Source organism: Gracilinanus agilis, chromosome 6, assembly GCF_016433145.1.
Source record: "Gracilinanus agilis isolate LMUSP501 chromosome 6, AgileGrace, whole genome shotgun sequence".
In the NCBI taxonomy this organism is placed as follows: Eukaryota; Metazoa; Chordata; class Mammalia; order Didelphimorphia; family Didelphidae; genus Gracilinanus; species Gracilinanus agilis.
The window spans coordinates 145804246-145820140 of NC_058135.1; positions in this window are offsets into that span (position 1 = coordinate 145804246).

Consider the following 15895-nt stretch of genomic DNA (forward strand, 5'->3'; position numbering starts at 1 on the left):
TTATGCATATCCCTAAGTGGTGTTTCTATGTAAAATAAAGATAGAATTTCAGAAGAAAAACACACCGGACTTAGTGGCAATATTAATTTTTACTATATTGATGAAATTAACAAGTCCTCATGGGATTTCAGATTCCTAACTTTTTTCTGAAAAATTAATATATTTTGCTTAAAAGTGTATCTATTTATTACTAATACTCTATAAACACTTGCATATGGCTGTGTGAATCTTGGTATATATATATGTATATATATATATAATATCCAAAATATTAATAATAAATATTACTCAGAGGGTAACAAAGAGATGTACTGTGGATAACCTAGTTATAACAAATACAAAATAATGAATTATGGAGAAGAATCTAAGCAAAGGAATGTCATATATGTAAAATCCAAAGGAAAAAGGAACTCATCATGTAATAAAAGCCAGGGATAACTGATGTTATCATATGCTCTACCGGTCTGCTTGCATTGTTAAGAAAAAGTAATATTGTGCACACAGAAGAACTTATGGGGGAGAGGAGGATGGGCAAGATTTGAGTAAGATGAGCTGATATGGGTGAGTTTCAATTTATATTAGTGGAAAGAAAATACATAGAAAGGAGAATATTGATCCAAACTTCTCTTTATTTTTTATTCTTCATCATGAGAATTTATGGGCAAAATGTCATCTGATATCAGTCAAACCTCTCTTGGTTAGGACATATGAAATATTTTCTAGGTTGTATTATAAGGCCTTTTTGGGTAGGGAAATCAGAGCTAAGATGGCAGAGAGAAGGCAGAATCTCACCTGAGTTCTCTCAAATAATGAAATTTTCCCCAAATAACTTTCAAATAATAGCTCAAAACAAATTCTGGAGCAGAAGAACCCACAAAAGGATAGAATGAAATGGTTTTCCATCACAAGACAACTTAGAAATCAATAGAAAAGGTCTGTTGTACTGGGATTATATCTAAAAACATGATGTTAAAAGGAGAGAAAGAGGGTCTTGTCACTCCTAAAAACTTTATCATTATTAGGATGATAAGCAGTAAGTAAAGTATGAAGGAGTAAACATTGACAGAAGGCATGTATGTGAGCTGAATATAATGAGATATCTAAAAAAATAAAATTAGAAATTAGAAAGAGAAATGCACTAGGAGTAGTGGGAAGATAAAGGAAGAAACAAGGGATTTAAAAGTAGACCTTGACAAGTAAATGTGTACACATACTAGTCAAAGAAAAAAAAGCTAACAGATATTGAAGTGAAACAACTTTTACAGTTAAGGGGATGGTGGGAGCTATATGTGAAGATGCTTGAATCTCGCTCCCATAAGAATTGACTGAAAAAAAATTGTAACTTAGTTGGATATAGAGATAATCTATCTTACTCTATAGGAAATTGGGAGTAGAAGGGGATAAAAAGGGAAGAATGGGGCTAATGAAATGGACATTGGTTTGGGGAACAATATTAAACATAAAAAATCTTTATTAGTAGAAAGTTTCCATAAACAAAAGTTATTTTCAAAATTAAACTGAGGAAAGCCAGTTTTAAATTAGGTTAATGATTGAATTTCATTGAAAATTAATTAGTTGTCTTTAGGTGTTCATATTTTTGAATCTGACTCATAGTTTCTTTAAAATAAAATAAAGTGAATAAGTAATGATTTAATTATAATTATACTTTGGCAATAATTAAATGTTATATGACAGATTCTGAATTCTTGAAAGTTATGGAAGCAGACATGAAGTTATACCTGGTCCTACAAAGCTGGAAATAAAACATATCAGCCTATAATGCAGTGATTCCCAAAGTGGGTGCCACCACCCCCTGGTTGGTGCTGCAGCAATCCAGGAGGGCGGTGATGGCCACAGGTGCATTTGGGGGTGGTGAATAACTGTGATTTAAGATTACTCCTGACAAAAATAGAGCCAAGGATTACTAAATTGGTAGCAGCACACCAGGTTCATCCTTCTCATTAAGATGATTTTGAATGTTTTAACTTTTTTTGTATTACATTTTATTCTGAGTTCAATAAATAGTTTCATAATTTCAAAGTTCAATGTTTCTAATTTACACCTTTCTTTACTATATTTTATGAAAAAGGTAGAAACATTAACACATATATCTTTCCTATTAATTGCTATTAATGTTTTTAAAAAATTAATTTCCAGGGGACACTAAGTAATATTTTTTCTGGAAAGGGGGCAATAGGCCAAAAAGTTTGGGAACTTCTATAATGTATTATTGCCATTTGTGACAATTTTTTGTCACAATAGCTCTTAAAGTAATGGATGAAAAGGAAGAGTAGAAATTTGTATTAAAACACACATAAATTAGACATTTAAGCATATATATGTAGATAGATAAATAGATAGATAGATAGATAGATAGATAGATAGATAGATAGATAGATAGATAGATAGATAGATAGATAAAGGGGAGAAACAGTAACTAAAATTGCACAATTGAATAACACATTCACTGTACTTTTTTTCTATATCTTTTCCACTACTAGGGAATGCCTAACTCATGGAGATCACCTAGTGGCAGCTTATATAAATTAATCCTATACTTTCTAAGATAGTTAGGCTTGCAAACCTAAACTTCTAAAATCATGGCAAAATATCATTCTTCTTCTAGAAAGGATTTTAAATTCAACAAATACAAGTGTAAAATTTTCTTTACACATACACAAAGAAAAGAGAGAAGTCAGCATATATTGAAGTCAACAATTAATGTTTATTGTGTTCTATTCGCTATTTCATTAGTGGGAATATGGTGGGGATTGATGGGGGATCGTTTCAATCTATTTTAAGGTGGAAAAGTTTTACTTGTTACCAAATGAAGGAAAAATTTTCCACAGTGGAGTACTGTTTTTGCATTTCTGCAAAATAGACCCATAGAGAAACTTTTGGGTAGAAGAGGCTTTCAAAGTAAGGGCATGAGAGTAAATTTATCAATGAAATAACCAGAAAATGTTGAATGTGGACATAAAAGTTGATGGTAGATTCTGCAAAGGTAAATCATACTATTAAATAAAGATATTACTTCTATATCTACCACTGAAGATGGTGTTATAACAGAAAATTTCTAATAATCTATCACCAAATAGTTGTTAACAAGAGAATGATTAAATTGGTATGTTTGTCTATTTTCTCCATCCATGTCTTTAGAAGAAGAGGACAGGCACTTGCCTATACCCCATTCACCTTCCTTGCTTGCATTCTTCAACTTCTGTGCCCCTCATTACAGTCTAAGTGGGTCATGCTTTTCCCAGGCTATTAATAGTAACCAGACTTTATGTAGCACTTAATATGTATTATTTCATTTGAGTCTCATAAGTTAGAGAGGAATTGTATGTATTATCACCCCCAATATATAGGTAGAAAAATTGAAGTTCAAGGAAAGTAATTGACTTGTCAATAGTCACAGAGCTAGTAAGTGTTGAAGACAGCTTTGAATTATCTTTTCTGACTCTATATTCAGTATTCTATCCATTTTGTCAGAAAGCATATTATAAATACAGTAATTTTATGAGAATTGGTATAAAATACCTTGTCAAAAACATGTATGACCAGAAAACAAAGTTAGGTATTGAGAGGAAGGGATGATCAAAATGAGGATTTCATGGGTTCCCTGACAATGTTGAAAAGCAGAAAAAGATGTCAGTGAGTTAGATTTTTTTGAGGATTTATGTGAGGATATTGGCAAGAATCATCCATGATGGGGATGGTAGGATGAACAGTGATTTACACCATTATAGGGACTGTCCACATTGATGAAATCACAGATCCATCATTATTTGTGGAATAAAAAAAAAACCTATACTTTTCCCTGGAACTATATGAACTATAAAAGCTACAGAGAGGGTCACTTTGATAAGATTTTTTATAAGTCATAATCACCTTTATAATGACATCTTTTGTCAAGGGTATCTTTCCTGAGACAGACTTTCTTGGAAAACTATGCTTCTTTGGCTCAGATATTTACAAAACACTTAAAGAAATTTCCAAATGCAAATTACCAAATATATACTAGGAAGGAAGGATGCTGGTGATTTCAAAGAACATTGTCCTCAAAGATTCTCTAGCATTCCTGCATTTCTTTTTAGAGCTTGGTCTGAATTAAGAACCTTTCACAAAGTTTGTTTTAAACGTACACAATAAGTTACTTACTCAAACCTCATTATAAGTTTATGAATGGGGCTGAGACTTACTTCAATTGAACCTAATATTTTTTTCCATTTTTATGTACTTTATTGTCTAGCATCTAATGTAGTTGCTAGTGTCGTTGTTGTCATCATCTTTGCTGTTTTTGCCATGGTCCTCTTCATGAATCATTGGGAGGAGGAAAGAAACAATCATTTATTAGTGTCATAATCTATTGATTTAAAATTTCCCTCCATTACAGAATTGCCATTATTCTGCAACTGGTTAAAAGATTTCCCTGTAGTTACATGCCATTGAGTGTCAGGGGAAGGATTTCAATCTACTTCTTTCTGATCCCCAAAGCTGATCTCTAAAACTGTGTTCCTCTCCCCATGCTGACCACCCTTGAAAATTGATTGTCAGATTAAATTAACTTAAATAAGGATGGATATAGAAGAGTGAATGCTATAGTAACAGAATGTACATGAGGAAGCATCCATTGGCATGGAGGAAAAGAGAAAAAGAAGAGATTTGGATATAGGTAATAATATCTAACATTTTATAGTATTTACTATTCTCAGACACCATGTGAATTCCACATATTATCTTCTTGAGCTTTGCAACAATACTGAGAGGTAAGTGATATTATTATCCTTTCCCTTTTTTTGTATTTGGGGAAATTGAGGCCAAGATGTTAAGTGACATGCCCAAGATCCCATAGATATTAAGTGTCAGAGAACAAGTTTGAACTCAAGTCTTCTTTATTAGAGTCCTAGTAGTACACTATCACTGTGTCAACTAGCTGCCTAATACTAATACTCAAATACCCAAATGGAGCTTTCATCTTCTCATTTTGGATCTTAAATCCAATGACATATGTCATAATGTATCTGTGCCTACCCATCCAGTTCTATTTATCAGAAAGTTTTCCACCAATGACATACCCAAAGTGTTGCAGGCTTTTTCTCAATTTATCTTGACAACTCAAATATAACAAAAGATCACATAGATTTTCCATTAATTAGCTTTCCATCTTTCCATGAGGTACTATTATCATTTTTACTAATATATTTTTATAACATCCTCCATTTCTTCTTTGAATTTCCTATTAATATTAAAGAGAAATTTCACTTAAGGAATTAGCAGATAGATTAATGTTAGATATGCAAAAAGTATGAATATTTTTAAGTGAATAGGAGAAAAAACAGTTCAGAAGGAGAAAAATATATGGGGAAGTATTTTTAATACTTCATTAATTTATATATATATGCTAATATGTGCATATTAAAATAAGCAGGTTGCATATTAATGAAGTTTGCAAGTATCCGAAGCTCTGTATTTTAGTATCATGACATGTCTGGATTTATTGATGGTTGTTAAGTTTACATTAAAAAAAAAGTAAGTGAAATATTCCATATTGGTCCATCCCTTTGGGAAAAAATAGAATATGACTTTACCCCATTTTCAAAAGATAGCTCACATTTGAAACATTTAAATTGTTCCCTCACAACAGCCCTGTGAGGTGTTTATAATATTTATTTAATTTTAGCAATAGAGAAACTGAGTGTCTGGCTATTAAGTGAGAATTCTACCACCTTAATTCAGCCTGCCTTTCTGTCTTAAAAACAAACAAACAAAAGAATCCTTATCTTCTGACTTAGAATCAATACTTTGTGACAGTTCTAAAGCTGAAGAGGGATAAGAGCCCTGCACTGGTTGTTAAGTGACTTGCCCAAGGTCACACAGCTAGGAATTATCTGAGTTCAATTTGACCCAAGGACTTCCCCATCTCTGAGCCTGGCTTTTTATCTACTGAGTTACCTAACTGCCCCCCACACCCATTAATGCCTTAAATGCTCTTATAAAAATCATTTTTTAGTATTATCATTTTTTAAATTAGAAACTTATAATATGACCTCTACTTTCAAAAGCATCAAATCAAAATTCTCTGTTTCATCATACTTGATTGATAATTTCTCATCTATTCATTCACCCCATGACCTTAACTCTATAGGCATACCTATCTTTCTCCCCACATCAATGCAACAGGAATAATGCAGTCGGTTTGGGATTAAAATTCTTGGTTTTGATTCCAAGCTCTGATATTTACTACATAGATGTCACTGAACATCACTGTATCATGGCTTCCTAAACACTAACAGGAGGGATTTGAATTAGATGGCCTCTGAGGTTCTTTCTGATTTTCTGATTTACCTGTAGTCACATAATCATGGCAAAATTTGGTTGCCTAAAGAAATTGACCAGTCCTGTACAACAGCTCCATGATGGCTTTCCTGGGCTCTGGATAATGGATGATGCTCTCATGCTTCCCCAGTCACTGGTTTAGTGAAGTCAAGTTCTGTGCTTGTTTATACTTTTTAGCATGATGTTTTCAGTGATTTTATCAATATCAATATTTATCATTATTTATGAATATCAAGATTTATCAATAAAAAAGAAAAGGATAACAAGATTAGCTCTAGCATTGATGGCAAATTATTTAACTTGAAGAGGATTCAAATGAAGACTAAAGAGGAGGGAAAGTTGGTGCCCTATTTTCTCTTCCAAGATGCCCATGCCTTCGGTGCAGCCTCGGAGACTCAGATGCATGGACCAATTCTCTGCTGCTTGTGTCAATTTTGGTATGACAATAACGCCAAGAAAACAGAGGTTCTCCACAAACCAGCACTGCACTAACCATACATGGAACCATTGGGTATTGCCAAAGGAGACATTCTGAATGCCGTGGATAGATTCACTTACCTTGGCAGAATCCTTTCCAGGGATGCCCATATAGACGATGAGGTTGATGCACATGACGCCAGAGTTAGCTCAATGTTTGTGAGGCTCTGAAAGAAAGTGCAGGAGAGAAGAGATAGCAGGTTGTGTGCCAAATTGAAGATCTACAGAGTTGTTGTGTCTGTCTCATTATTGTGTGCCTGTGAAACCTGTAAAGGATACTAGCACCAGGCTAAGAAACTGAAATGAATCCATTTGAATTGTCTCAAGAATATTCTGAAGATCCCTTGGCAAGACAAAGTACTGGATCCAGAGGTCCTTTTTCAGGTGGAACTGCCAAGCATTCAGACTCTATTTCAGAGAGTGTACCTCTGATGGGCTGTCCTTGATGTCTGAATGCCAGACAGACACACAATAGAAGCCAACAAACAGCTCAGAAGAAGCAGTACAAAGACACCCTCAAGGTCTCTCTGAGGAACGTTGGTATTAATTATGAAACAAGGAAGACAAATGGCACAGGATCATGGCATGCCCACAAAGAAAATGAGGTGATGCATGAGATGAGCACATTTAGAAACATCCCTAGCACGAATGTTCCTACAGACTATTGTCATTTTTGTCCTCTCTGAGTAGGAAGGACAACCATCAAGGGTTAGATCTGCCTGCCTCCTCAATAGGACCAAAATAATTTCTTCTGCATCACAATAGTCTGATGTAAGTAAAACATAGGATTTTCATGTCATACAAAAAATGTATTGTTGAATTAATAACATTATTCTGTGGGTCTTTCAAAAAAGCTGTAGATATCCTTTTGAGTCCTCCAGGTTTGATTGAATCAATACAAGTTCCCACAATCTTTTTCCTGTGAAGTTACAGAATCACATCCCAAACCTTTGATTCAAAGTCTTTCCATTGGCAAATGAATCAACAGGGATCATTAGATCATAGATTTAGATGTGGAAGGGACAACTGAGGGCCAAGAAGGTTATGCGACTTGCCCAGGCAGATGACTTTACTCAGCTAGAAAATGTCAGAGGCAAGATTTGAACTGAGAGCTGTCTGTGTCCAAGTCCAGAATACTATCGCTTTTGCCATCTGGCTGCTTCACCTCAGTTTCTAAAATACTTACCCACAATCCATAAGCAATGTCATGAGATACAAATCAAACACAGGGAAAATTTTTCTGGGAAGTGTATAAATAGCTTATGAAAATTGTATTCAACCAGAATATAGGTTTCATTGTGCCAAGCTGGAGTTAATATTCTTTTTCTTCTATTAAGTGTCAAAAGTAGAGCTATGGGTCTTATAGAAGCATGAGATTAGGTAGCTATTAAAGGGGGGGCACAGGTGGGCAAATCCCTACCATCTGGAGGCTTTTTGTTATTCTTAGTCATTAGGACTCAAGAGGATGTATATATCTTTTTAAAAGGCCCCCAGAGTGGTGTTATCAATCCACCAACACATTTCTATATATGGCTGTGGATATGCTTTGTCTTACTTATAGCAAGGCATTTTCTATGTAAATGACTTGCTTCTTCTTAAGTTGTACACTTGTCAAATGCAGCAAGAATACAAAGCCACTCGATTCCAGCCAATAATAGAACATTATCTCACAAGCCCGACCTTCATTAGGAACAATGCAGAACAGCATTACAATGTGTGAAGAGTAATTTAAATTATGACTTTTTCGATGGAATAATAGGGGTTTGTCATATTTATAACAAGTACAGACTAGGTAACAAAGAAAAGTTTCCATTCCTAAAGCATCCTCTAGATAATTTAAATGCATACGATTTTCACAGGAATAATTAGAATCTGGAAAATTGGAGTGGGGGGGAAGAGAAGGAAGATGACTAGTAAGTAAGCTTATCTTTGTTTATTTAAAAGAAAGCTATTATAACTAGAAGCAGAGCCATCTTTTCATGGAATGAAATCATCGTGTTTGAATGGAACTCACAATCCAACAAAGCTAACCCATAACTGAATAAAAATTCCCTTCACAGCATACTCAATGGTTGTCATCCAGACCCTCCTGAAAGAGTGCCAGTAAAGGAGAACTACTACCTCTTGGAGCATCCCATTTCATTTTTGAGCAGATTGATTTGGTATTTGGTAGGGAATTATTCTTAAATTTTTACAGTATTAATACTAAATTTGACTCTTGATTAACTTTTAGCCACTGTGCCTACTTCAGTTTTCAGAGGCAAGTACCCATCTGATTCTTTTTTTCTAGAAATCTGAGAATCTTTTAGACAATTGGAAAAAGAAACTATCTGGTTTTTATTCACTCTACTTCTCCAGGTTCAACTTTGGTAGCTTCTTCAATTAATTGTCATATAATATGTACTCAAGGCCCTTCACCATGCTAATTGCCCTTTTCTGGTTATCTACTTCATTCATCATCACCAGCCTCCGTCTATCCTATCTTCAACCAGCATTCAGTCCAGTTGAAAACTAGCTGATTCATTTCTTGTTATGTAGTAGCCAGTTTGCTGTTAACACAGTTCTCCATTTTAAGTGCACCTGGTAGTTTTATGATAAACAGATAATGTAGTCTTAAAAAAATAGCAAATAAAGCCCTTCTAGTATCTATGCCCTTTGGAGAGTTAGTTTCTACCCCATTTCTTGTGATGTGTCTTTGACTAAGTCAACAGTTTTTGAAGTTTTTCAGAAAACTTGATAGAAAAGCTCATATTTAAACACATGAATACAGGGTGTTTTGAAATGCTGAGCTGAAAGGGAGAACTACACCCTTATTTTTAGACACTTGCTGATCCAAAGAGAAATAATGATATATTTTCGAAATCTCATTGCTAATCTATTTTCCCCTCTAGGAAGAAACTGCTTATATACCCTTTCTAACTGAAATGCTGGCATAGTAGTATTCTTTTCACCTTCTTAATTGGTGATGGACCAGTAAAATTTAAGCTTCTTGAGGACAGGGACTATTTTTATTGTTCCTTTCACAACAAACACAATTCCTTAAACTTTGTTGGTTTTTTTTTTGGGGGGGTAGGGAATAGGTTTGATATTCTACTAAGATTTCCTTAGCACAATATTTCCTTTACATGATAGTCTAAAATTCCATTTGTTTAGACCTTTGCTTGCACTACAATATGAAATTTCCTTTACAAAGAAATATCAACATCTACCCTGTAATTTTAAATCTTAGACTGTTATCTAGAGGTACTGAAATTAAATGACTCACCCAGGATAACATAGCTATTGTCTGTCTGTACTTATGTTTTCCTGAAGCTACTCTCTATTCACAATGTTACTTTTCCTGTCCTCTAGTAAATGCTTAGAATAATGAGGACAAGTAAGAGCCAGCCTTGTTGCCGTATTTAGCCAGGAAAGGTACATAATTATCCCTAGATCTAGTGTCTGAGATTTCCCCTTTTAGCAAACTGAGCCACTGAAAACAAACCATAGACCTGGCCTCTTACATTCTTCTGGGCTTCTTCTGTTTTCATACTTGGTGACAAAGTAGAGCATATAAAAGAAAGGAGAGAGGCAATAAAGTATGCATTACAACCCACATCTCAGGGGAAATAAGTGGGAGACTAGCATTCCTTGTGAGTTTTTATGCTCTGACACTTCCAGAGCAAATACAGACATACATACAATTATGACATTGTTAGTTCTTCCCTCCCCTGCCTTCAATAATTTGGTTCCAAAGCCCAAACGGTGATCCATTTCCATTCTCATGGGCAGAGGCAATGTGTTATGGTGAATTGAGTGCTTGGCTTAAGAGTCAAGACAATCTGTGTTCGGTTCACACTAGTGACAGTAGTGAAATGATCTTGGGCATGTCAGTTTTAGAATTTATCTACAAAATCATAGAAGCACTATATTTTGGTGGAGATAATTGTCCACACCAATTCAATCATAGATCCTTTGGCTATTGCTATGCATTACAATTATTAAAAAAAAAAACAACCTGTTCAAAACTAACTATTCAAGTCCTTTCAGTCTTTCAACTTCCTATCAGAAAGTTTAGTGGCTGAAACACGCCTACTTATGACACTTGTCAACCAAGAAAGGAAAAGCATTTTGAGGAGAAATTCAAGCTGTGAGTCCCAATGTGGCATCAACTCAAAATATGCAAAGGTGATAGAGGAGAGAGTAGGGAGCATTGAAAAATCTCTACTGATTGACTAGATTATTTAAGGGCTAATTTGTATTGAAGTGTTTGTTTCTTAAAGGTTTGTTTCCTATCTTTTTTTATTCTCTCAGCCCACAAAACAAACAAACTAACTCTGCTTTTACAGAAATGGGGAGACATGTACAATCCCTAATTACATTCTTATAAATTTTCAGGTATATATAGAATTCCTGGAATTTTTACTATCACTATTTCTGTAGCCCTTAATAGTAACCAGTAATCAATTCAAAAAGATAAATAATAATTGATCTCATAGTATGTATAAGCAGGTGTTTTAGATATTTTGCAAGATAATGTAGGCACAAATGGACTTGGAATTAGAAGACCTGGGTTTGAATACTACCACAAATTCTATGTGTATGTCTACTTTTGTTTATGTGGTATGTTTGTGTGTGTGTAAGAATCTCCATTTTGTTGTCTTGGAGAATAGGAGTTAGAAGTTAAGGAGGACATAAAAAATTATTTAACCAGAATCAAAAAATTCTGTCAATCAATGAGATTTTAACCACACATCAGCCATAAAAAATAGACAAAATTAGGCTTAATTTAGGACATTCTGGTTAACTTTCATCAATGAATCTTAGTCAGATTTGGTGGCCTAATTCCTTAGCCATGGATTAAAGAGCCAGATATCATCAGAAATAATTTCTATATTGGTGGATGAAATTAAAAAAAAAAAAACAACTAGCAGATGTTCTTTTAGTGATGAAGCACAGAATATGGTGGAAGAGAAAAAGAGAACAATTTGAGTTGAGATGGCAAATCCAGCTATGTACACACACCTGGAGGAGAGCAGAGGCAACATAGCTATGAGAGCAGCAGAAGACATATGATGACAACACAAGGACATCAGAAACACTTTAATGAATGTAAATTGACCTGTACTTGTTTCCCTATTGTATGTCCCTTCCCTGTCCAGAAGGTCACTTGGAATGTGCCCCTATATAGATATTTCCTGGTCATTCCTGTTTTCAATATGTGTGCTGCCCACATTCCTGGGTCATATGTGTTCCTAGCTTATTTGACATTCCTATTGGTGATAGGAAAGTGTACATCCACTATACATTCAGAAATTTTAAAATGATCACTATTTATTTTGAACCAATGTGACCTCTACTTGGTAAGAGTAAACACAACAATACAGGTCATGATCTATAGCTTTGTGTAGATCCTAACCTATAAAATATACTTAATCTGGGTTAATTTTTCTGATGGTCTTTATGTGTCCCAGTACATACAAATAGGAAGTTGAATTATGATAGATGTATATAATAGCTCAAGAAAATAATTACCAAGACATCAAATGACAAGGAGAGAGTGAGATGGTCAAATTTATTTCAAGGTATATAAGATTTGAGCAATGTCTTGAAGAAATAGTTAAGACAGGAGAAGGAAGGACTTTCTGATTAGGTACAAGACCATGAATAGAAGGCAGGACATATAAAAGTGTAGAGATTAAAAAAATACTAGTCCTGCTAGAACTTAGGCTGACAAATTAGAGGTGTGCTGGGTTGGGAATCTCAAGAATGCATATTCTTGAATAGATTTAAGCAGGCAAATGACAGAATCAAAATACTGTTCTGGGAAGAGTAATCAGACAAGAATGTAAGGGACAGATTAGAAAGTCTTTGATTAACAGTTTAAGAATTAAGACATTAGCACTGAACTAATAATGGTGGAAACAGCAGTAGAAAAGTTTAGAATTAGATACAACAAATGAACTATATGAAATATCTTGTTTCTCACCATAAAAAGGAAAGGGAAATATGAGAAAAATATATCCTTAAAATGGAGCAATTGCAGCAAATGCACTAAAATGTGCAACATAGAAAGAGCATGCTTTGGCAATCTTTCCTCATGCCTAATTTGTTCAGAGTGATAAGATTTGGTCTGGGTCACTTAGCTACTGTCGGAGATGGAATTTGAACAAAGAATTTGTCAACATTGATTTAAGTACCTTTACCCACATGTGTGCCACCCATGTTCTTTGGCCATATATGATGTTAGCTTGTGTGTATTCGTCCCTGTTGATGTAGTAACCTGTAGGAAAGTATACCTTTATAATGTGTTCCTAAAGAAATCATTTTGGTGTGGAAAGATTGCCACAGCATGCTTGTTTATTTTTACTAGCAAAATGGGAATATTACCTTGTAAGCATTTACTTCACAAGGTTGTTGTGAGGTTCTGATGTGATAACATAGATAAACATGATTTCTTTTCTATATTGGTCCACTATGATTAAGCCCTTCTATTGGATTCAGCACTTGTGTGAATTCTCTCATGGACTGTGTAAAAAAGTTTCTTCTTTTTCTTTATCCTATTTTATGGAATAATGAAAACTGATAAATCATTTAGGCCTACAGGATGATTCCCCTTTCACAGTGTGTCCAGAATCTGGCAACATTTTCTATTTCCATATTTGCTTTTGTGTTTATGCCTGCATAATTTTAGCATATCCTGCAATGTTTTTTTAAAAATATCTGCAACATTCTAATTTCTAGTCTGGGAAGACAGAAACAAGCAGTGGAAAAAAACGGAAATAAGTTGCTTCATTGTTCCATAGTTATCCCCACATCTTACAGAAATAACATTTCTTTTAGAAATAAAAAAGGAAAAGGGTTTTTTAAATGACAGTGTATATTAATAGTTGATGACATGTGTGAGTAGAAAAAAAATTATTCTTTACCTAGTCTTTTGATTTGCCATACCTTTATTTGATGAAATCTATGAGCAACAGCACATGTCTTCATGCATCTGGCATACAGATGGAACCTGATAGGTACCAAAATATCAGATCTATTCTGGTGTCAAATTGACTCTCTCTGTGTCTATTGACTTAGAAGAAAGTTTGATGGATTTATCCAAGGTGCAAAGAGAATCCTAAAAACAGCAGTTTCAACAAGACAGAACTAGGCTGGTTCAATTTCAGGGGGAGGGGAAAAGAGAGAGAGAGATCATAAAAGAAGAAAACTACTTAAAATCAGAAGTCAAGATTCAAATAACACTTGACTGGAAGATAAATTGGAAACTGCAATTGTTCTATAGCCTCATGTCTCTTTGAATTCACTGTATGGTAGAGATGAGTGAATATATTTCTATAGAATTAAATAATCGTAGAGTTAGAAGATCCTCTAGTTAGCATCTTGAAGTAGGGGAGTATGGAAATGATCTAGGCAAGACAGGTGGTTCTTTTTCATAAGATCTTCAGAAAGAGTTACTTCATAACCTCATAAAAGCAATCCTTTACCAGCATACATTGTAGCTTCTTTTTTTCTCACATCCTGACAGATAAGTAGCTGAAGTTATCTCATAATCATATTTTTCCCCTACTCTAGTTTTCAAAACCTATGTATACTACTGAACACATTTCTGTTTTGTTTTTTTTAGGGAGAATTTTCCATTACATCAGTTCATTTTGAATTTTAATCAATCAAATAGCATAGAAGAGAGTCCTGGCCTCTAAGTCAGGAAGAATTGAGTTCCAGTCTCTCCTCTGACACAGGTGGGCTATCTGTCCCTAGAAAAGTCAATTATACAGAAAACTCAAAGATTCTAGGCTTCTCTGCAGTGGTAGAGGGCGTTTCTTGACTGAGAGCTATACCAATAGGATCAAAAGTCTGAACTAAAAGAAATTTTAGATATTATTTAATCATCCTAAAGATCTATGATTTCCTCAAGGTAAAGAACTCATCAAGTGGAAGCATATTGCAATCCATTCACAAGTAAGTATACTATAAAAATCATAGGTTTCAAGTGGGAAGGCCCCAAAGAATCCATCTAATGCAGTTCCCTAGTTTTACAGATGAGGACCTAAGCTAAAAGAAGTTAAATAAGTTGCTCAATGTCATACTGAAAATAACTGACAAAAACAGTTTCTATCAATCAGTGAATATGTAATCGAACTGAGGCACTGTTCTGAGTATTGAGAGTATAAAAAACAAAGAACAAAATAATCCTTTCCTTTAACGATATTACATTCTTTTGAGGAAATAACATATATCCATATAAATAAATATTTTACATGTATACATATCTATCTATATATAAATGGAATACAAGGAAGTTTTGGTAATGGGTAAGAAGAGTTTTAACAGCTGGGGGAATCAGAAAAAAATCTCCTGTAGAAGATGATATTTGACCTAATCCTTCAGGCAACTAATGGATTATGGATTCCAGCATGTAGAGGTAAGAAGAGAATGTATTCCAAATATGGGGCACAGTCTAGGCAAAGATTTGTGGCAGAGATGGGACATTTTATTTGAAGGACATAAAGTAGATGAGTTTATCTTAATTGAAATATGTGTATGGGAGAATAATGTACAATAAATCTGGGAAAATATACAAAAGTTAGATTGCAAGTGCTCTAAGTATTAAGTAAGAATGAATCTCTTTTATTGTTGCAAGAATAAGGACATTCTGAGAAGGGGATGACATGGTGAGATATTTTGCTTTAGAAATATCATTTGCCACCTTTGTGGTCAATGAATGGCTTTGGGAAACACTTGAGCAGAGAGAGCAATTAGGGGGCTACTGCAACAGTCCAAGTGATGAGGGTATGACCTATGATGGTAGCTCTGTTAATGGAGAGATGATGAATGTGAAAGATGGTGAAGAGACAGAATGAAAAAAAAAAGTGTACAAGGAGTTAGAGACAGTGTTTGAAATAGAATAAGTGATTAAAGTTGACTCAAACTGGGAATTTGTATCCTGGATAGTTGGAAAGGTGATGTTGCCTTAAACAGAAATAGGCAGAAAAAAGAAGAGTTTAAGGAAAAATGTATAATGAATTTGATTTTTGAGATGCTGAACTATATATATATATATATATATATATATATATATATATATATATATATT